Genomic DNA, 21,530 nt, shown 5'->3' with positions numbered 1-21,530 from the left:
GTGCAGGAGGCCAGCAGACATACTCCTGAGAAGGTGCACCTCACAGAGGATGGAAATTATCAACTCGGCAGCGACAAAGATGTTCCTTAGGTTTCCCTGCATAAAATTGCTTTGAAAGCCTAAAATACCCGCTCAGAGGAAACAATTCATGACAAGAGTCAGTGGAAACATTTTAACCAGGTCTCAAAACGAGGGGACTTTTTCCAGTGTTGTCCATGCACCAGTTTGGACAGGCTGGAGAGACCTTCTCCCACCCAGAAGAGCAGGAGCTCACCTATTAACTCTTACTTTTCACCGTGCCCTTGAACTTCAGTCTTTTACACCCCAGCTAAGCACAGCTTGCTTGCAAAGCTACACCAAAAAAATGTTGTAGATTGTCCATTTAACCATCCTAAATCATTTCATTGCTTCATGACTTTGCGCACGTGGAGCAGAACGGCTGCAAGAGGACATAGCAAAGAGGCTCGCTCGGAGGCTTCCCAGGGTTCCTCCGTCCCTGATGAGAGATTAGACACACGGACATCCTTCGTGGTGTCTCAGGCAAATGCTGTAGCTGCTGGACCTTGGCTAAGCTGAGGAAGACAACAGCTTTGCAGGGATCTCGTCCAAGGGTTTTTCTTTTTTTTCTCGAAGTAAAACAAGAATATTTTCTGGAAGCGTCAAAGACTTTTGCAAGGAAAAAGAAGTTTCCAACGTGTGTGTTGTCAGAGCCAAACCTACGTCCTTGTCCAGTGGGGCTGGTGGGGGGCAAGGGTTAGAAGGGAAACGCACTCGGCGCTGGAGGAAAGCATGCCTCAGGCGGAGGAGAAATCAAATGGCTACCAACAGAAATAATAAAAAGAAATCCAAAAGGAAGTTTCAGATCCCTTCTCGTGACTCATGCCTGCAGCATTATTCACCAGAAATGATTCAAAATGTCTCTCCTGGCCCACACCACACTTCCCCGACTCTGGAATTCCCGTGCATCCTGCCCGACGGAGCGGCCGCAGCAGCGCGGACCCCCGGCACCCACCTTGCTTCTGCCTCCTTTACAGCACGGACCCCTCCAAAACCAAAATAACCGAGAAAAAAAAAAAAATCTCTGCCAGTTCTATAAGGAGAAAAACAGGGTACCCTTGTTTTTAGTATCTATTCAGCTGCTTAAAAGAGCAGGAAATTTGGGCCATTTGCTTTAACCATTGTATCTTCTGTTATTCATCAATTTTGGAAAACAGCCTCTAAAATTGTTTCCGGCTCCCCTTTCCCATGTAAATCACTCCAAGGTTTTGTGTTTTTGTTTAAAAAAAAAAAAAAAAGCTAAACATTCTGTTGTTCACAGCAATATTTTTTCACTTCATTCTAATTTAGCAACTCCGTTGAGCTCTCCTTTCCCTAAAAGCCTGCAAACAGAGGAAGCAGTTCCTGCCTGTGGCTGCACGCAACCAGCAAATGCCACAGCTGAATGTTTTTTTCCTGTTCCCTTTTAATGCTCTGTCAGCTCCCTCCAGTAACGAAGGGGCATCGGTCAGTCCAGGGAATAGCCCATGGAATAAACCCCCTCCTTGAGATTTTTCCAAGTGCTGACTCTGCTTCGGACCCTTTGGAGGGCATCTGGGTGATAGAAAAGGCTCTTTGCAGGCAGAGAGTGATATTGCACTTTGGAAACTGCAAGGCAGGTATTGCAATGCTCACGTTCAAGTCTGGGGAGAAAATCTGGATTTTTAATAGCTTTTTTCCAAACTCAAATTCTCTAGATGTGCATCAGAGATGTGCAAAGGCAAGTGAAGCTGGGATATGACCATAACCACCCCTGACAGCATGATACGCTCATGAAAGCCTCTCTCAGATGCTTGCCAAGGGGAAGAGCCCAGGCCAGTATAGATCTGGTTTAACAGAGAATCCTTTCGTATTTACACCGGGGTCCTGCCCTGCCGATCTCACACCGGGGTCTCCTCACCGCGCGTAGATATTCCTGTAGATATTTCACTTGCCGTTTCCCTTGAAGTCCCAACTTCAAGAGTCATCTGAAGGTATCAAAAAATATGTTGTTGGGGTTTTTTTAAGCCCCATTTAACTGCACACCTATTGAGTGTCCCCCATTTTCCTTACCCAAAGTGCAAGAAGACACCATACGCATTCATGAGAAACCTGGGAGTTCTCGAACTTTTCCCAGAAGGATCAGAAGGGAGCTAGAATATCTCATCTGAGCCCTGTCAGGCTGGGCAGAATCAGGCCAGCTGGTTTTCAGAGGGTTCACACAAACAGAGGGGAAGGGAAGGGAAGGGAAGAGGGAAGAAGAAAAAAAGAAAATAAGAGGAAAAAAAAGAAGAGAAGAGGAAAAAAAAGAGAAAAGAAGAGACGAGAAGAGACGAGAAGAGACGAGAAGAGAAGAGAAGAGAAGAGAAGAGAAGAGAAGAGAAGAGAAGAGAAGAGAAGAGAAGAGAAGAGAAGAGAAGAGAAGGGAAGGGAAGGGAAGGGAAGGGAAGGGAAGGGAAGGGAAGGGAAGGGAAGGGAAGGGAAGGGAGGGAGGGAGGGAGGAAGGAAGGAAGGAAGGAAGGAAGGAAGGAAGGAAGGAAGGAAGGAAGGAAGGAAGGAAGGAAGGAAGGAAGGAAGGAAGGAAGGAAGGAAGGAAGGAAGGAAGGAAGGAAGGAAGGAAGGAAGGAAGGAAGGAAGGAAGGAAGGAAGGAAGGAAGGAAGGAAGGAAGGAAGGAAGGAAGGAAAGATAAAAGAAAGAGGGATTCATGTTGCAGGTGTTGCTTCTGGTAATCCCTGGTTTGGTCCTGAGTTAGTCAGCCAAAATGGTGACCTTGGAAGGCCAATGGGAATGTCGTGGAACATAAGAAGAGTGCGGAGCAGCCCAGCTGCAGCACGGAGCAGCACGGTGAGCCAGGAGCTGCTGAGCACAAAGGTCTGACCATGCTGCAAATGCTCCAGGACAAGGGCACTGCTGTTTTCCAGCAGAAGGGTGCAGCCAGGGATCCTGCAGGAAAATAATTCCTCAGTGGCTGCAACCTGCATGAAAGCAGCTGACCAAACCCAGCATCCGTAGGGATGGAAAAGAAGCAGGCTGGCTTAATGCTTTGGGAGAACATTCCCATTTTAAGCCAAATTTTTCAACGTTTTGCGGAAGCTAAACCAATGCCTCATTCTTTGAAGGAAACAGAGAAAGAAAATCCCGTCGATAATTTTTTGGCCAGAAAAAATTTCTCAGAAAAATGTCCTGGGAGAACAGAGCTTATTTTTTGACCAACTCCACCCACAGAAACAGGTGTGTAAGCATGTTATTAATGAATTTATATCAGAGTTGTTGCCAAAGGGAGAAGATACATAGGAAAGGAAGTTGGACCTTAGTCACTGTTGGGAGAGAAAGGTCAGACCCTGCAAACACAGATCCTAAGCTGGCTGCCCACACAGAGCCCAGTCATTGAAATATGGGCTGCTTGGGTACACGTTTCCTCCAGGTTTGCAGGCCTTCGCCAGATGATGACCTGTTGATGGCAGGTTACCCTTCCTTCCTTTTAGACTGAAAAATCCCCTGCTTTCTCAGAAAGGGGAGCAAGAATGGGGGGCCAGGAGCAAGCAAAAACTGGGAGGAAATTGCAATTACTTTTTTTTCCTTAAAAGATGTCTTTGCTTTTGATTTGGAAAAGCCAGACAATGCCTCCAAGCCAAACCTCAGTCAACACCGAGAAATTACAGTATGGATGTACCCTAGAAGTTATCACCATCGCATCTGCTGTTTCGCAGTTCCCTAACCACACGATGGAGCATGACTTCTTGCTGGAAAACCCCACTGGCTACAGCAACGTTGGAATAAGGCATCGAGTACCCCCAGGGCTTGATGTTAACAGATGAGGCCTGTCTCTAGCTGGGGATGCAGCCGGGCACGTTGCTGCAAGAGAACATTAGCGTCAGTGCATTTACCCCAGTTTGTCAATATACATTTTTTATTTGACTCCTGATTTCCCAGGAAAGCAGAGGCTTGGCCACATACTTTGGAGAGATAAGAGCAAAAAGGAGTCCCTGTAATCTCACGCTGACCTCAGCAACGGTGTCTCGCTTCTAATTTCTCTTTAAAGGGTACATACACGTTGCAACTGGCCTCCTGGTCTGCCCCATACCTCCTCCGCTCCAACACTGCCTTCCTTAAGAGCAGGAGAAGGAGATAAGTGCCTAATGAATCAGCAGAGCACATAGTTTCCCTGCAAGAAGCATCCCTCCGGGTTCCTGCCAGATGCCGAGCCTCTCCCCCGCACAGACCGCCCTCAGAGCCAGCCCTGGATTATCAGGGAATTTCAGAGACTTCCCACCACGGCACCAGCCCTGCAGACAAGGAACCTGCAACCTCTCCATTTCCCAAATGCAAGTGCGGCTTCTCGCCCATATTTGCAAGGAGAAGGGATGATGGTCTGGGGGGAAAAGCCCAGGGAGACAAACTGTAGCCCCAGACTATGCAGAAAAAGGGCTCCACTGAGTTTAGGGCTGTAACGAGGGGCTGGGTTTGTTAATGCTCTGAGCAGAGGAAGGCATTGGCCTGGACTTCTTAGGTCACAGCAACAGCAGAGGAAGTCTGGCAGGGCCATGATGTGGGATGGAGATTGCTCTCCAGGGTGACTCCAAAAGGCAATAAAAAAGACAATAAGGAGAAAGATAATAAAACCCTCCAGCTTTTTATTTTCTCCCTGCAACGTCAGGCTTTTCAGGAAGACCTAATGTTTGCCTACAGATTTACTATCCCCCAGGCGCAGGGTGCAAAGGGACAGTTGACGTTATTTGGCAGCTCCTGCGAAGGGCTGCGTAGCCGTCACCAACCCGCTCGCTGGCAGCAAGGACCAGCCAAGGCAGCTTTACCATCGAGCTGATGAAAAATAGGCCACTGAATAGAAATGGGGTTAGAAGTGTCCTTTCCCTGAAGAGCCCTAAGAGAGGATCTGCTCGCACAGGACCTTAAATCAGAATTATTCCTGCTGGAGGCTGCTTTTGCAACAAACACCAGCTTGTTCTGCTGGGGATAGGAAGAGCTCTAGACAAACGATGTCACAACCTTGGGGCATCCAGCTGGCGCACCACCGAGCATCCTCAGGATGCTAAAAGTTGACGCTGGCTTCTCCAGGGGCCAAGAGCAGCTCCAGTTGTTCTGCTTGACCTCAGCTACGTCAAAGCCTCCAGCCCTTGATGCACTCACCACCCAGACCCCAACTCTGCCCCATGAGCTCACGCTGAGCACATACATGGGGTTAAAAAGCCTAAATCCCAAGCCAGCACATAGGAGGATGGCTGATACGCCTTGCCTGATGACCATTGCTCCTTGGAGGTCTTGGCTGGTCCCATGAGAATCCCTTTAGCAGGAGCCAGGAAAGGAGGACCTGATTTCCAGGGCTGCTCTGTAAGCCTCACCCACGTCCCCAGCAGTTTTTCATTTGCAAAGCAAACCTGCATTGAGGAGGGACAACAACAAATCCCTCCCGAGGAAGTATCCTTAAACGCATGTGTCACCCAGACAGCTGGCATGGAGGTGACAGCCCCATCAAGGCACCGAGATAACAATAACTCCAGCAGCTTCTCTGTCAGCGTGTTGAATTAATACTGTTTGAACCGGCCTCACATATTGCAACTCCTGGCAGGACCCGCGACAGTCGATGTAATTTATTGTTTCTATTGCATGCTCATTTGTATTCCCAAGCAGCCTTGGGGAGTAATTTCTCAATGAGTGGACAGCTGCCGGGGGAGAGGAGCAGAGCTGGGAGCCTGAGATCAGGGAGAGGACATGGGGAAGCCTGGGCAGGACAGATGCAGCAGGACCCACGGACAAGCTGCAGCCAGGAGCCCCAGGAGCATCATGAGACAAGGCACTACTGAGCAGCCAAATTTTCAGCGGTGGCATCTACCAAATTGCTTGAAGCTCTGCCTCTGTGCCAGGGCCACCTGGCTTTTATGGGGCAGCAGGGTCCAGCAAGCAGAAACCCTCAAAAACAGGGTCGAAGCTGGACTGGTTGAGAACATATACACCAATATTGTCTCCAACAAAGCAAGGAGTAGGACAATCATATGATACCCACCCCTAATTCAGTCCTAGCCTTCAACTCTCTCAGCCCACTTGGGATGGTACATCCGAGGAGTTCAGAAACCACACTGCAAGGCATCAGTAGCCCTGCAAGCTGGGAAACCAATGAAGCATGGCTGTCCGTGGCTTTCAGGCTCACAGCCGGCTTCTCTGGTGGCTAGCATGATCCATATTTTGGGCAAAGCCTTTTCCACACTGAGCTGTTCACAATTCTCTTTCCCCTGCAGGGTCTCTCGTGTCTCGTGGGGGTTGTGCTCAGCCCAGCTCCCTACGCAGGAGGTAAAGGCGATGCTCTTCTCTACCCACTCACCCACTTCCAAAAATGCACAAGAACCTCTGGTCTCCAAAATCTCCATCCTTCCATTAAACCCCACTCAAACTGGGTACCACATCTGGAAGCAGTGAGGGGTGGTGGGAGGGACGAGTCAAGCCCAGACACCACTGCTGCACCAGGACAGTGAATTTCCCTCATCTTCCCAAGCTCAGGCTGTCAGAACCCGGGTGCTGCACATCCCCGTGGGACGCTCCTGGAGGGGAGCCAAGCTTATGGGTCTAGCTCTTCAAAGATGGTGCTCCAAGGCCAGCAACGTGGAGGGATGGGCTGAGGGATGGGGTGAGAGAGAGCAAAAAAGGTCTTCTGAGAGGAGATTCTGAGTTTTGTTTTCACCCTGAGGCAGCCTGAGCAGTTGGCACTTCACTTTCTTCTCTTTTTCCCCTTGGAACAAGAATGCCTAAATATATATATAAGGAACCATTGGAATGTTTTGTTCCAGAGCAATTGAAATATTATGCTAATATTAGAGGTACTGTGTGATTCTAGAATTACATGAACATCAATATGAAATGAGAAGGCTTAAACGGGTATCTCTTTCATATTCTTCTCCCAACATTTTTCAGTGAAACGAAGGCATTTCCTGCAAAGGATTAGATTGTGCAAAAGCAATTTCCAGTGGAAAGCTGCTCTGCTTGGCTAGCTCCGGCGACAGGGAACACAGAATTAGGTGGATAATGGCCAATATAATGACTTCTGGTGAAAACACGGCACATGGACCGACCAAGCTGTGCATTACTGACTGCTCCGGAGAAAAACCCCTCAAATAGCTAAAAAGCAAACATTTGTTCTCACTCAAGGCAAAGAGAATAATTCCTGATTTAATTCTCTTTTGTGGTTTTGTGGGGGGTTTTTTGTTGGTGCTCTCCAATCAGTGACTAACCAGAAAGCCAAAACCCCTCCCCGCCTTCCTTGCAAAGCATGGACACGTCAGGCACCTTGACCATGTTTGCTCGATGTCCCACGGCGAGATGCCCGCACCGTGCCAGAAGTGGCCTCATTAACACCCTCCAGAAACGTTGCCAGAAATGCTTTATAGCACTGAATATTGGGAAATCGGTAAAAAACGCCCAAGAAAAAAAACAACAATCCATCCCTTTTAGCTATATGGTCCTGCCCACAGTTGAAAAACACATTAATCTTGCAGAACATGGCCAGCAGACAGGAGCCAAAAGGTTGACACTGGGGTGTGGTGAAGGGGAGACATATTTACATGCTATTGCTCAGCAGGTCACAGCAACAGGATGCTGATAACATCCTGCAAACTTCCTCCCTCAACTGGCGTAGAAAAAAAAAAATGATGGCCCTGAGGCACATAATGACCAGCCAACCATTCACAAATTCACCTTCTGGGAACCTCGCATTTCAGAGCAGACTGGCAGACGCGTCGCTTTTCTCTCGTTATAAAGAAGACAACTTGAAAGCCAGGAAAACAAGGCAGAGGCAGCAGCGAGGTCTGCGGCCGGCAGGACGATGGGGTGATGGCTCGGCGAGCGCGGCGCTGGCACGGTCACTCCTTTTATTGTTCCAGATGTATTTTAAATTGACCAGCACTAGAAGAGAGCCTTTTTAATAGCTGGGTTTACACGCTTTCCTTGTCCTCTAAACAACAGAGTTCAAAGAGGTTCAGAGCCGCGTTACGCTCTCAATGACACCGATATAAATCCAGATGAAGTCAAAGCAACAGCCTTAGCAGCAGAGGCGCTGTGGATGCCCACAAAAGGCAGGGAGGGGAGCAGATTCTCGCCACCTCCACCATCTTTAAAATCCATAAAATTAATTTAATCTAGACTTTGACAAGAGACGCGCACAATTTCTGCAACGCGGTCAGGCTGGGGGTGGGGGGCAGCAAGAGGAAAATGGTTTGCCAAGGCCACCAGGAGGAATTTTTTCTTCCTTTCCAAATGGAAAAGACAAAGACATCCTCAGAAAGAGAAACAAAACCTGCCTGCAAAGAAAAATGGCTGAGAATAAAAATCTAAATTTATCTTGTTTGAGCAAAATAATTTCCTCCAACAAAGGCACTAAATTATAATCCACTCCGGTCATGACGCTTGGTTTTCAGACCAAGGGAGGATGTAACAAGGATCTCTGAGAGATGCTGGGGACATTCACAGGCCCCAGGGAAGGGGCTTTTGCCTCCAAGCATGACTCATTTCCCTTAGAGCATGCACAGCCTGTTTCCAGCCATTTCTTCTCCGTATTTAACTCTGCCCCCAAAAAATCCTAAATATCAGTTACAAGAAATCTCCAGTTGCAAGACCTCCTGTTCAAATAAATAATGTCTGTTCTGGGCAGGTAGGAAAGCCAGAGCGAGGACTGTAGACGTCTTGGTTATGCTCCCACTAATTTTAATCATCAAGGGTTGCTCTTCACCCTCGAGCAGAGCCCTGCTGAGCTGGTCTCATTACACCTATGCCACGGGCTCTGCTTTCATTATTTGCTCTGATGATAGGATTATCGGGATGGGATGGTGACGCAAAGCCGGTGGGACCACCACCACCACGTGTAACGTAACACGGGGGGCTGCCCCATGAGGTGGAGCCTGGGAAGGACGCAGGAGGTTGCTCCAGGCAGCCGAGACCCCGTGCACGACACTGCACAAGCCCACCGCCCTTCGGCCTCGGCTCACGCATCTTCGCTGAGCCCCAGCAAACCTCCGCTCCCTAAGGCAAAAATGAAAGCTCATTTGTAAATATGCATTCTTGGAGTTTCGTTCTCAATTCTGGTCTATTTTGCCAAATTCTGGAGAAATGAAACATGACCACACCTCGTAGTTACACAGACAGACACAGATAATATACGCGCCTATAAGCGTGCGTGTACATATATTTCCTCTCAATAGTAAAGCTGCATTTTGGAGCAGATCCAGCAAGCCGCCCCTGGTCCCCACACTTCTGGCACAGCACTGCAGCATCTCGCAAAGCCCGCCCTGTTGGGTTTTTTTCACTTTTCCCTCCCAGAAACACTTCTACAAAAGCAAGACCTGCCCTGGAGCAAGTCTACCTTCTGCTTGGCCACTCCAAAGAAATTCAGAAATTCTTTTTCTTTGTAGGAAGCATGGCCATTTGTCTTGGCAGGGTCTCCATCGCCGGCCTGGCATGCAACCTCTGCAAAACAACACCTCGCTCAAGTCACCCACGCACGCAGGTAGTGGGGCCATTCCACCCGTGGAGGGTTTCCAGCTCCACCTACGTGCCTGCCCCTATCGCCGCCCTGCTCCTGGATGCTTCTGGTGGAGAGGCTGCAAAAAAATATACACCAAGGTTTGCAAGGAGAGGGGATTTTCACCCAAGCTGAGGAAACTGGGTGGCAGTACTGCACTTTTTCTTGTCTTTGCGGCATCTCTTGTGTTCTCACCCATCAGTTTTGGGGTTTAGCTAGCAGCTCAGCAATGATGACTGCAGGTAGTAGAAGAAACCCCCCCACCAGCGCTGTCCCACATCTCCCTCCTCCCACCCATCAGTCCGTATTGAGAACGTCTCCCCTTGAGCTCATCACAGAAAATTAAGGACCAAATGCAGCTGATACCACCTTCTGGGGGGGTCACCTGCTCACCAGGTTTCTCTATTTTCAGCTAAGACTGGGGTCACAGCATGCCCAGTAAGTGCCCACAAGCCGGGTCTCACTCCACCTCAGGCTGGCTCTGGTTTCTGGCTGAAGCCCCGAGCGACACCACGATTTGCCCTGTTTCATTTTCAGGTCATCCTTCCCAGAACAAGAACAGGGAAGCAGAGCCACAGGGCAGCCAGACCTGCTCACGCAGACCCAAGCAGGAGCCCTGGGGCCAGCACACGGGGGCGGACGTGGCATCCCAGCCCGCCATCCCCAGCAGCTCCTTGCTCCCGTCACAACCTCGCGATGCAAATCCACTGAACACAGATTTCGTGCAAGCTGAATGCAAAGGCAAGCGGAAGCTTTCTCAGCATCGGCACCGGGTTTTGCTGTGTTTCAGGTCATTGGCTTCCAGCCACAGGTATTTTGGAAGGATTTTTGTCCTGGATTCCTGCTCTTTAAGGGCCAGATCCCCCTGGGTGCTGCGTGCAATGAGCTGGGAGCATCCAGCAGCAGGAGTGAGGGATGCAATGGAGTGTATTTTCTTATTGTAGAAACTGGATTTAGTACAAATAACTGGCTTTGGCAGCTTGAACGTTCCCCACTTGCTGCTTTAATGCCAAAGGAGGTGACATAAACAGTAATTTCATCTGCCTCCCTTCCCCCCCCACACACCTACCCAGACTAAACGTGGCCAGGGAAGAAAAAATCTCATCGCTGAGAAATGAGCTGAGATCAAAAAAAAAAGTTTCCTTCTGATTTGGTCAAGAGAAAAAAATTCAGGAAAAGAGAGGTCTCAGGGATGAAAACTGGGATCTGCCCCCTCCCAGTTTTAAAATGGCCAAGAAAAGTCTCTGCTGAGAGGTGAGATGATACGTGAGCACCGGGGAGCTCAGCAGCGCTGTGTGGCCCCAGCGCCCCAGGGGGTGCAGGTTCTGGGGACCCTGCCCTGATAGACCCTATGGCTATAGGGGCAAAGCAGCCCCAGCAATGCATAAGGGTTACTGCAGCCTCAGGAGCTCCCAGCCATGAGCTGGGTGCCTGCCTTCACACCTTCCCCAGGGAGAAGGTGCTCCTGGGGTCCTCCAGCTTCACTGCACGGAGCTCCTGCTTTCCAGGCAGGATCAGAGCTGGAAATCTCTGGCACGCTGGGAAGATAACTGCTAAGAAAGAGCTTTTTCGGGTGCTCAACAGTGGTGGATGCTGTTGTTCCAAGCATAAAAATGAGGCACCTATAGCGCACTGCTCCCTCAGGCACAGCGTTTGCAAGGACAGTGGGGGAGAAGGGGAAGCTGGAGTCCCGAAGAGGGGGAAGTGCCAAAGAAACCAATCTGTGGACATGAAAATGAGAATTAAAGGAGAATAAAATAAAAAGGGAAGGTGGAATAAAAGGAGAAGGAGCTTCTTTATCATCACCCTCTTTCCTTCCGCGCCCAAGCCTGTATCCTCTTTCCCTGGATCCAAACTCAAGAGGCAGAACCAGAAGGTGCTGGTGGGGCTGACAGGAGCAGGGCAAGGGCTGACGGGCAGATGGACAGCCCAGGGCCAGGACGCAGGCACCTGCCAGGCACCGTGCGGCACGCAGGAAACCCTGCTTCACCCAGGCGCTTCCAGCACATCGATGCAGCAGCTTTTGCAGGCTGGTTTCTGCTCTAGATGAAGCGGGGTGAGAGGTTTAAAGCCCAAACACCGAGTTCGCTGGTCCTGCCCATCTGATGCACCCATCTCTGACACCTTGCACTGAGAAAGACCCAGGGGAGAGCCATCTCCATCCACCTCAGCCTTTCCTTGGCCAGCTGGCAGCAGAGCAGTGCTGCTCCGCTTGGGTGGGATTAAAACCCGGCTGATTAAAAAAAAACACAACCCAATAATCTCTCTCACAGCAACGCAGTGCCCCAGCCCCTTCATGCACCGAAGGCGTCAGGTCTCTGCAGCTGAACTTCAAGCCTCAGGAATGCGATTGTCACCGAAAGGGGAAATGGCCGGGGACACTGTCCCAGTTGCTATCTGGCCGCCCCAATTAACGCCTTTGAGCAGCAGCCAGCCGCTAGCTGAAAAGTGAACTTTCCTCTGAACTCCATTCCTCGCGCCAGAGGGAGCTTGTCAGCCCCTGCCTCGCGTCCCTGTGCCCCTTATCTCCCCCCGGAGCTTTCCTGTTTACATTTCCCATTAGATTACTGTAATTAATGCAACAACAGCAGATACTCTTTGGGAACGCGGCTGGCTACCACTCGGCAGAGGAGGGCTCGGGGCTGCTGGTAGGGATGAGCAGCAGCTCCTGCAACACGGCTTTGCAGCTGCTCAGCCCCGTACCTGGAGATGCTCCCTGAGCTGCGCCAGCGCATCTCTGATCCCAGAAAGTTGGGGTGACACCCCCTCCTATAAATCTGATCCCAGATTTGGCTGAAGATTTAGTTCCAGTGAGAAGAAAGCAAGCAAGCCAAAATGCAACCAAGCCCGTCTCTAATGCACCCAGAGGGGTCTGGGCGTGCAGCAGGGGAATAGGTGCAAACAGCCACTGCCCTGGGGGTGTATTTTTGGCTGCACACCCCAAAACCAGCTGCAGGGCTGAAGCTAGCCTTGGCACGAGGGGAGCACCTTGGGGCAAGGCAGTGGGCACTGTAAAACATGGCAAACAGAAGCTCCCTGCCTCCAACCCCATTAATCCTTCAGGAGGTGCAGTTAGTATCCAGCGTACAGACTAGCACTGCAGGTATTTGCACCCGCGTGGTGTAACGCTGCCTTTTCTCAGAAAGTGGCCGATTTCTCCCTATTTCTTCCTTGCCCCAGTTTTGCCCTGCAGGCAAAAGCGCAGGTACCGGGCACGGCTGCTGGAGTCTGTCCGGTCTGAGGGCAGGGGAGGGAGGGTAGGAGGAGTACCGTGTGCTCAAATACAGCCTTTACACATTTTTTTCCACTCCTATTTCCCCAGCTATTCTCTAATTTTAAACAAAATGGGTCACAGGGAATCTCCGCTCTTGGTTTAGGAGTGGGTCAGGCTCAGTTACCACTTTCTTGGAGAGACAAGGAGAAACCTGCCCCGATTTCCCTGCACCCCTCATCTCCCCCCCCCCCCCCCCCCGCAGGAGAAGACCCCATTATTCCATACCATGGCTCTGAGTCCTGATAACAGCCGATGCCATTCCCTCTGATGCCGATGGGCAATCGTCTGGGGGAAACTGGAGTCATAAACCCCATCCCTCGCCCTCGATTGAAGGCGAGCCCTATGCAGATCACTATCTGAATCAAAGTCCCCCAGCTGATGTATGGGCTGGGCTGTGTGTCAGGGACCCTTTGGTGGAAACAGCCCCTTGCTGTTATATGGCACCCAGGGGAACTGTAGCTATCGGCTTTCCAGACCTCTCGAGTCCTGGGGGATTTAGTGGAGGGGGGTCAGAGGGAGGCTGGGACCTGTGGCACATCTGTGCTCCCCCTCATCGACACGTAGGTAGCAGGCTAATAGGTGCTATATAAAAAGCCCAAAAGCAGGGAGGAGAAGATATGTATCTTCAAGGAGGGAAGAAATTTAGCAGGAGGGCGAAGTAAAACAAGAGAAAAAAGGAGGAAAAGAAAGAAAAAAAAAAAAAAAAAGCAGGCTTTGAAATCAAAGCCCTGGTTGATCCCGTCTTGGGGCTGGGAGGTAGCCTGGGGAGCAGATGAGCAGGGAGATGTGGGCCGGGAGGGGAAACCTGCCCCTGGGATGTGGATGTGGTTATTATTAATAGATCTTTTTGGTGGGGCACACGCAGATATCAATGCAGGCTGGCTCCTGTGACCCAGCAGAGCCAGACTTTCTGTGCTGGTGACTTCCAAGCAGGTCTCCTTAAGGAAAATCAATTTGGCTCCAGTGCCTGTGAGCTCTTCCCCTTAACTGGTAGCCCCAAAAGCATCGATATTCAGCCTTTATCAACATAGGGCAGAAGCAAAACAGACATAGGCCCAAATCTGGAGGGAGCCTCAAAGTCCAGAAAAGCTGCATTCTGATCTTGGCCCACAATATTGATTTTCTCACTAACTGGCCAAATTACACACATATACCCTGAAGCATTACTGCTTGGCATGTACTTCTCTCCAGACTCCATTTTTCTAGCACATTCAGCTCATTTATTTTTTGCCTTCCATGCAATAAATCCTGCTCATTCTCTAAGTGTGATCAAAACAGACACTGCAGTCTGCTGCCGTTCCCCAGATTTCTTGCCTGTGGGTGATCTCTCGCTCCTCTGTCGCTTGGGGACTCCGCAGCTGCCAGCCGCTGCCACGCTCATCCCCGACATAAACCTGCCACCTTTCACTTCAGGCATTGAAAACAACATTTCCCTGTTGAAACCCCATCAGCTGCCAAGGCAGAAGGGCTTGGAAATAAGCCCTCTCGCTGCTCTTGCTTGCCATGCTTGCATGTGTTCCCCACCTGGAAGATTTGCAGCTTGCATGTCAGCGGCACTGACCCTGCTGCAGCTCCTGAGCAAGCCCCCGTCGCCGCTGTGATTTGCGGCACGCCGGCTGCCCGAGGGTCTCTGGTTGTGTGGGAAGGGAATTAACCTATTTGCAAGGAGGAGTGAGGGAACAGCTGATCTTGCTTTCCCCTGTCCCTCCAGCTCTGTGTGCAATACGCCTCCCTGAGAGCTCTGCAGCAGCCTTAACTCCTCTGGCTGGAAAAAACATGAACCATCATCCTTGCTGCTGGGGCAATAAATATTCCCCCCTCCTCCCACCCTCACAGCAGGGTCAAGAGCCTGCAGGTCAGCCCAGACAAGCTGAGGATGCTCGTAGCTCGCCGCCCTGCTTGCCTCCAGCCACGCAGCTCACACCATTTTCCTGCGCGTCCCCCGGCGAGAGCTGCTGCCTGCTACCGATTTAGGATGGCATCCAAATCCTTTGGAGCCAACGGCTACGGCCGTGCCAGGAGCAGAGGCTCTGCTCTAACAAGGCAGAGGGCAAGGGCAGGAGTGCCACATGCTCACGCGCTGCCACGCATCGCTGCGGGGGGATGCTCCTGCGGGTGGGAAAGTCCCCTTTGGCGGCGTAGCTCCGTTTTGCCTGCGCTGGTTGCTAAGGGCAGCCTGGAGGAGCTAAGCTGCAGGCAAGCCCTTGAGGATGTGGTGAAATTATACAGCTCATTTGATGAAATCATACCCTTGCTGGCAAATGAAAAATCCAGCAGCACAACAAATCCTGCCTGGGGGCGCTAGGATTAGATTAAAAACACAGCAGCCACTTGACACAAAGCACCAATTCAGTATAAATTCAGGCTGCTGGTTCACAGCTGCCTGTTCATCTGTGTACTTGCAGATCTCATGCCAGATCAGGAATTGTCTGTGCCACTCCACCCTCCTGTCTCGGGCATCGCCGCTGCTCCCTGGGCAGCACCACGCAGCATGAAGCTGCCACACACTCAGCTCAGGGGCTCCGGTTAATCTAGCACCCATGACATGCATAGCACTCAAGGCCTATGCAATATCCAAGACATGCGTCCGAGATACATGCACAGCACCTGAGATGCGTGCAGCACAGCATCTGAGACATTCACAGCACCCAAGGCACATGCAGCACCCTCCATGCATGCAGCACAGCATCTGAGACATTCACAGCACCCAAGGCGCATGCAGCACCCTCCATGCATGCAGCACAGCATCTGAGACATTCACAGCACCCAAGACACATGCAGCACCCTCCATGCATGCAGTACAGCACCTGAGACATTCACAGCACCCAAGACACATGCAGCACCCTCCATGCGTGCAGCACAGCATCCGAGGCATTCACAGCACCCAAGGCACATGCAGCACCCTCCATGCGTGCAGCACAGCATCTGAGACATTCACAGCACCCAAGGCACATGCAGCACCCTCCATGCGTGCAGCACAGCATCTGAGACATTCACAGCACCCAAGGCACATGCAGCACCCTCCATGCGTGCAGCACAGCATCCGAGGCATGCACAGCACCCAAGGCACATGCAGCACCCTCCATGCATGCAGCACAGCATCCGAGGCATTCACAGCACCCAAGGCACATGCAGCACCCTCCATGCATGCAGCACAGCATCCGAGACATTCACAGCACCCAAGGCACATGCAGCACCCTCCATGCGTGCAGCACAGCATCCGAGGCATGCACAACACCCTCAGCGTGTGCAGGACAGTATCCAAGCCACACACAGCATTCAGGATGAATGCAGCACCCTGGACACATGCAGTGCAGCACCCTCAGTGCACGCAGCACAGCACCTGAGACATTCCAGCACCCTCGATGCATGCAGCACACTCGACAGGTGCAGCACAGCACCCTCGATGAACACACACGGGATGCAAGATGCACGCAGCACCCTCCATGCGTGCTGCACAGCACCCGGGAGGAAGGCCAGGGCCGGCGTGTGGGTCGCTGTGGCTCTCACTAGAGGGAGGCAGTCTCCAAGAGAAGCTGGATGAGGATGTCTCTGGGCAGCCAGAGCTTTCCAGGCTGCCTGGAGAGGCGGCATGAAGCAGCCTTGGGAGATTCTGTGCTACTGCCAATGTGCAAGATATTTCCCTCGGAGCTGCCTCGGATCAGCCCGGATCTGAACCTCCTCGGCGCTCACCAGGACGGAGAGAGACTTTGGCATCAGCCGTGGAGAGTCTAAAGGAGAGCTGGACTTGGTCCAGCACTATTTTGGGGAGTGGTGTGCAGTTGCCCTTGCCTCCCCAAAATCGAGTCTCCCTCCCAGGTTAACCCCCCCCATTCCCAAAGGCTGGCATATGCGGGCATTGCTCTCCCAGTGACCTTCCTCCAGCCACTGCAGACCCTCTGCGGAGAAATCTGGGTTTAGCTGAGTCCTGTCTCGGTCCAATCTCATACCACTGTTTCCTTCCACTCTCCTACTGCTCGGAGAAAAATCACTGGGAATCAGTCCTGTGTGGATTAAAGCAGGACTTTAAACCACCGTGCCATCCAGTTTACGCTAAGCATCGGTCAGATGTGAGTTATACCAGCACAGAAAATAGCGGCTCCCCTAAATGCATAATAAAGCGATGCACCCGTTACACCTGGGCAGTAAAACCGCGTGCTAACAGCAAGCCAGGGCAGGCCTGAATGGAGGAACAGCACTGATAAATGCATCTTCCCACTGCATCAGGACTTTCTGTAGGAAGAGATAACCGTGGAGCCGCCGAGAAGTGCGTAACTGGCCATTTAAAGAGGGTAGCACCGGCAGAAAAGCAGAGAATTCAGGCTTTTGCCTTCATTTCTTCTCCAAAACAATTTAATTTGTATGGGTTTTAGCTGGGACATTAATGCTTTAAAAGCTTCACATATTTGTGAAGAATATTATTCATTCTTACTATATACATGCGCAGGTTTTATGTGAAGGAGTATGAATATACAAAATACAGTGTCGTTATATCTAGAAGTGAAATATAAATGCCGCCATTCTTAATCGGTTTTCAAAACCAAGGGAACGATTTTTAAAAGACAGCATAATCACTGCATTATGGTATTTAGAAAAATACCTGCTTGGCTGGGCAACTTGTTATATAGCCATTTAATGATTACAGGATAGACAGATAGACCAGCAAGAAGGATAAAGTGTTACAGAGACCTGATCCAAAAGCCCTCTCTTAAACATTCAGCTTTGCATCTAAATACTGTGGTTTTCTGAAGCTTTGTAAAATAGTCTGGAATAAAACCAAATACTTTAAAAAATCGATATGGGTAGATGGTTCCACTTCCTCTCTCGCCTTAGGGAAAGAAGAGCCTAGCGAAGGAATAAGTTAAATTTTTAAGGAAGTTTGAGAAAAAGTTTGATTTTGAAACCCCAGGGTGCCTTCTCTAGCCTGATTTAGGGGAAAAAGCTGTGTTTCTGCTTTCTCGTTAGCACTCAGGGTGACATTTTTGCTGCTCAGCTGCCAGGGCAATGCCTCTTCCAGCTGAGTTCTGCGCAAAATCCCTCCCAGCACGGCTGCCTAGCACGGGCTGCTAATTCAGGTGGTTCTTTTGCGATGCCCAGCGCCTTCAAACAGCTCCTGACGCGCTCCGCGTGCTCCAGCGGCTGCGTTTTGCTAAAAACCCGAGATGCTAAAACACGCTCGGCGCTCTCCCGAAAGAGTGCAGAAATAGCTGAATTAGCGGAGCCCTGAGAGAGGTCGTTAGGAGCTGACCTTATTTAATGACAGCTATTTATCTAGAGAGACAGGAGGTCGCCCAAAGCTTAACTCCAGGCAAAGAGCACAGCAGAGCTCCTCTCGACTTACTGCTCCTTCCCGCAAACTCGCCGGTTGCCAAAAGGTATCACTTGGTGCATATTAAGCATCCTAAATATCGTGCTGTTAATCGGCAACAATAAATGGGAAAATATGATTTAATTTCAGTGAGGAACTTCCACGGAAACTGTGTTTTCTGGCTCCCAAGGCATTCTAATACAATATTCACCTAAATCACTGTGTTTAAGCATCCATCTGTTACGAGCACTGCTTAATATAAATGGCTCAGAAAATTCAAAGGGGGATTCAGATTCAAAGTCTCCCAGCTGTGAAGGGATTTCTTTCCCTGAACGAAGGGCCAGTTTAATTTGGGGTCTAAAAAGAGGAGATTTGTTCCAGGAGGAACTCGAGCACATGACCCAAAGCAGGGCTTGCTCCGTGCCTCCATGCATCCCCTTGCCTTCCCAGCTAAAGACAGCTGGTCTCTACCCAGCTCTAGGTACAGACCTAGAAGAGGTTTTTGGAACAAAACACAGCAAAAAAGGAAAGCCAGCTTCTTCAGATGAGTTTCTTGGCAGTTCAAGGCTTTTCGGTTGAATTTGGGCTGCAACAGAGCCCTTCTGCAGCACATTCCCACCATGTGCCTGCTCTGAGCCACCCTGGGGAGTTAGTCCAGCCAAAAAAACTAGTCATTGGTCTTTTCAGAAAGGTTATTTTTGGCAGGATCGGTTCCTTGAACCAGTTGGCATCCCGGGCCCTGGAGCACCAGAGTCTGCAGGAGCCACATCCCCAGGGAGAGAGGATAGGCCAGGACTTCTGATGCAAACCCGCAGCCACGCTCACTTCCTCCCACTGCAGCTTTCCCGTGAGACCTCCAGGGTTTTTGGGAAGCTAGCTTTAGCCTCATGAAGCTATCCCCCTGCCATGGGCGGAGAGGAGCTCCCCAGCTCCAACCCTGCCCCAAACCCTCCCCTTGGAGAGCCTTCGGGGCTCTCCCCACCTCAACCCCTTCTTCTCCACTTCTTAGATCCCAAGTCTTGACGCATCGGGACGCCCTTGTTGTGAGACCTGTGCTGCATTAGCCGCGATCATGCAGGTATCTGACCTCGCAAGCTTACGTGTAGCTTGCTCTGGGCTTGCACCTTGCCCACACTTTCCAGTAGAGCAGCAGGGACGGTCTCCCAGGCTCAGATAGCTCCTGGAGAAAGGAGCAACCACAGGAGTTGGCATCAAGCATGCACTGGTCCTACCAATCAATTGGGAGTGGGATGTTGTCCCTGCAAGAAGGAAAATCTAGCGATGGGGCCAGGATGCCACATCCTTACCCTCTTGCATACAATGTGCAAGGCTGCCTTCCTGCGCACGGGCATCAGAAAAGATCATCTGAGGTACCTGGTCCATCCTATTTTCAGCCAGCTGTGTGCCCAGAAAGCTTTTGGCAGCCTTTTTTGGAAGATATGTCTGAAGATACATACCCAAGCTGAGTTTGATGCCTCCATAACCTTCTCCCTCCACTTTTTCTACCTCTTTTCACCCAGCTTCGGCCACAACTCACTCATTCTCTACTTCAAGCACTGTTGTGTGTTTTGGCACAGAGGTTTCACAAAGGAGCTCTTTTTCATAACAATCATGGGCTGCATCCCATGATTGGGTTCCAGTGAGATCTAACCCTGCTGCAGATGAAGGCCTCCACCGCGGTTTATCTGTGGCTGTGTGTGAGTGCACAGACCAGTCTTTGCCTGCTTTGGTCCCAATTTAGGCAGGCACACCAGCAGAAGTCTACCTCTGGTCTAAGGCTTCCTTTGCTATAACCTCACCTTCATCCCTCCAAGCTATGGACACGGCAGTTGGGATTTGGTCCTATTTGCCCTGCAGCCCATGCAAGTTACCCTGGGCTCCCTCTGGAGCCACCAAAGAGCATTCACATCCCTGGGACAACCAAGCCCACAAGAGATGCTCGTAGGAAGGTCCCTGACCCCACCAACCCCCCAGGAGAGCCCAGGGCAGATCTCCCCCGCAGTGCAGCCAGCACAGCCAAGCACCCATGGGCTCTTACCTTCCGCACCGATGCTCTGGCTTTCAGTGCAGCAGGATTTCACCCCCACTAAACCCAACCCGAGGGAGATGCACAGTCAGAGTTTGTCAAACCCCACAAGCTGTGTTTGTCTCCTGGCTCAGCAGCGCGTCTCGCAGAAAGAGGAAATGGTTTGGAGGCCGCTGCTTTTTTTTTTTTTTTTTTTTTTCAGATGAACAAAATATAAACTAAATGCTGACACGAAGGAGCAACAGGGAAGAAGTTTTGCACCAAGAGAAGGTTTGGCAGTGGCTGAGCAGTTCCCACGAATGCTTTCCTGCAGGAGGGGATGAGCTCTGCTGCAGGGGACAGGGCTTTACGTATGGAAATACTTCTGCAGTGGTGCCTTCAGGTGCCAAAGCAGCTTCACAGCCAGCCTGCAATTAGTGCTGGAACAACCAGCACCGGGATTAGTCTGCAATTAGTGATGGAACAACCAGCACCGGGATTTTTCCCCTTGCAAAGACACCAGGTGATTCCTGCAAGCAGGCAGCTAAGAAGTTTTTAGGATAAACCTTGTGTCTTGGAAGCATGACTAAGAAAAGAATTTCTTCCTAACCAGAGGTTTGCTTAGACCCTCCCCAGAACTGCTATGGCACAGCTGACATCAGGGTTTGGTCTAGGGGCTTAGAGCAGAAGTGGGTCTTCTGGCTCTGGACACCCAGTACCTGGGTCCTCCCACATTCCCCTTAAGAAATAAATAGTCCTGTTCATTTTCCAAAGTTTGCTTTGGTAAAAGAGGACATCAGCAATAAACAGTGCCTTGAGGTGGTCACTGAGCAGCCCTCGCGGGGCTGGTCTCACTACCTGTGTGATGGAGCAGGGAAGGGAGCTCATTGCAACGCCCAGCTCCACCAGCTGCCGGGACACAAACACGCTGCAGCGCTATTTATCAGTGAACACAGGCACTTCTCTCCTTGTACGGCAGCCTAATGGGATTTTCTAAGCAGAAAACGCCCGAGGAAGGGAACATAGCAAAGGAGAGGGACGCTCATGATGGGGAGGAACCAGCAATGTTACATCTCCAGCCGCAAAGGGAGAGCAAGAGCAGCTGATGCTCCTCAGCGCTTGCAGCATCCCTGCCAGTTGTTGCCTAAGCTCACCAGAAGGGTTTCTGAAGAAATAGTCATCTCCCTACAGCTTTGGGATCCTCAATAGCAAGCCTTAAAGAAAATCTGCTAGCAGCCATTAACTCTGATACAGCTCTCCCCAGACTCAGACAGCTATAGCTTAGGAACAGCCTACTCAAAGCATTTCCAAGAGATGCAGTCTACATTTAAAACCAAATTCAGAGAATACGCTGGCCTAACAGCTCCGGCAGCAGCTATAAGACAAAAAAAAGGAACAACCAAG

General features: G+C 50.8%; 1 long non-coding RNA gene across 2 annotated transcripts in view; it reads right to left on the bottom strand.

The window, feature by feature from the left end:
- The window catches only part of LOC142060890 (uncharacterized), a 34,731-nt gene extending 14,027 nt beyond the window's left edge, over positions 1–20,704 (bottom strand). Inside the window, exons 1-2 of one of the 2 annotated variants that reach the window (XR_012661967.1) lie at positions 20,160–20,704; positions 9,381–9,484 (exon numbers count right to left, since the gene is read on the bottom strand). This is a non-coding gene — a long non-coding RNA (uncharacterized LOC142060890). The remainder of the gene's footprint in view (positions 1–9,380; positions 9,485–20,159) is intronic. The other variant, XR_012661968.1, reaches the window with a different exon arrangement.
- Between the last annotated feature and the right edge of the window lie 826 nt (positions 20,705–21,530).

This window comes from Phalacrocorax aristotelis, chromosome 8, assembly GCF_949628215.1.
Source record: "Phalacrocorax aristotelis chromosome 8, bGulAri2.1, whole genome shotgun sequence".
In the NCBI taxonomy this organism is placed as follows: domain Eukaryota; kingdom Metazoa; phylum Chordata; class Aves; order Suliformes; family Phalacrocoracidae; genus Phalacrocorax; species Phalacrocorax aristotelis.
The sequence above is the reverse complement of the archived record's forward strand: the minus strand, read 5'-3'. Positions and strand labels throughout refer to the sequence as shown.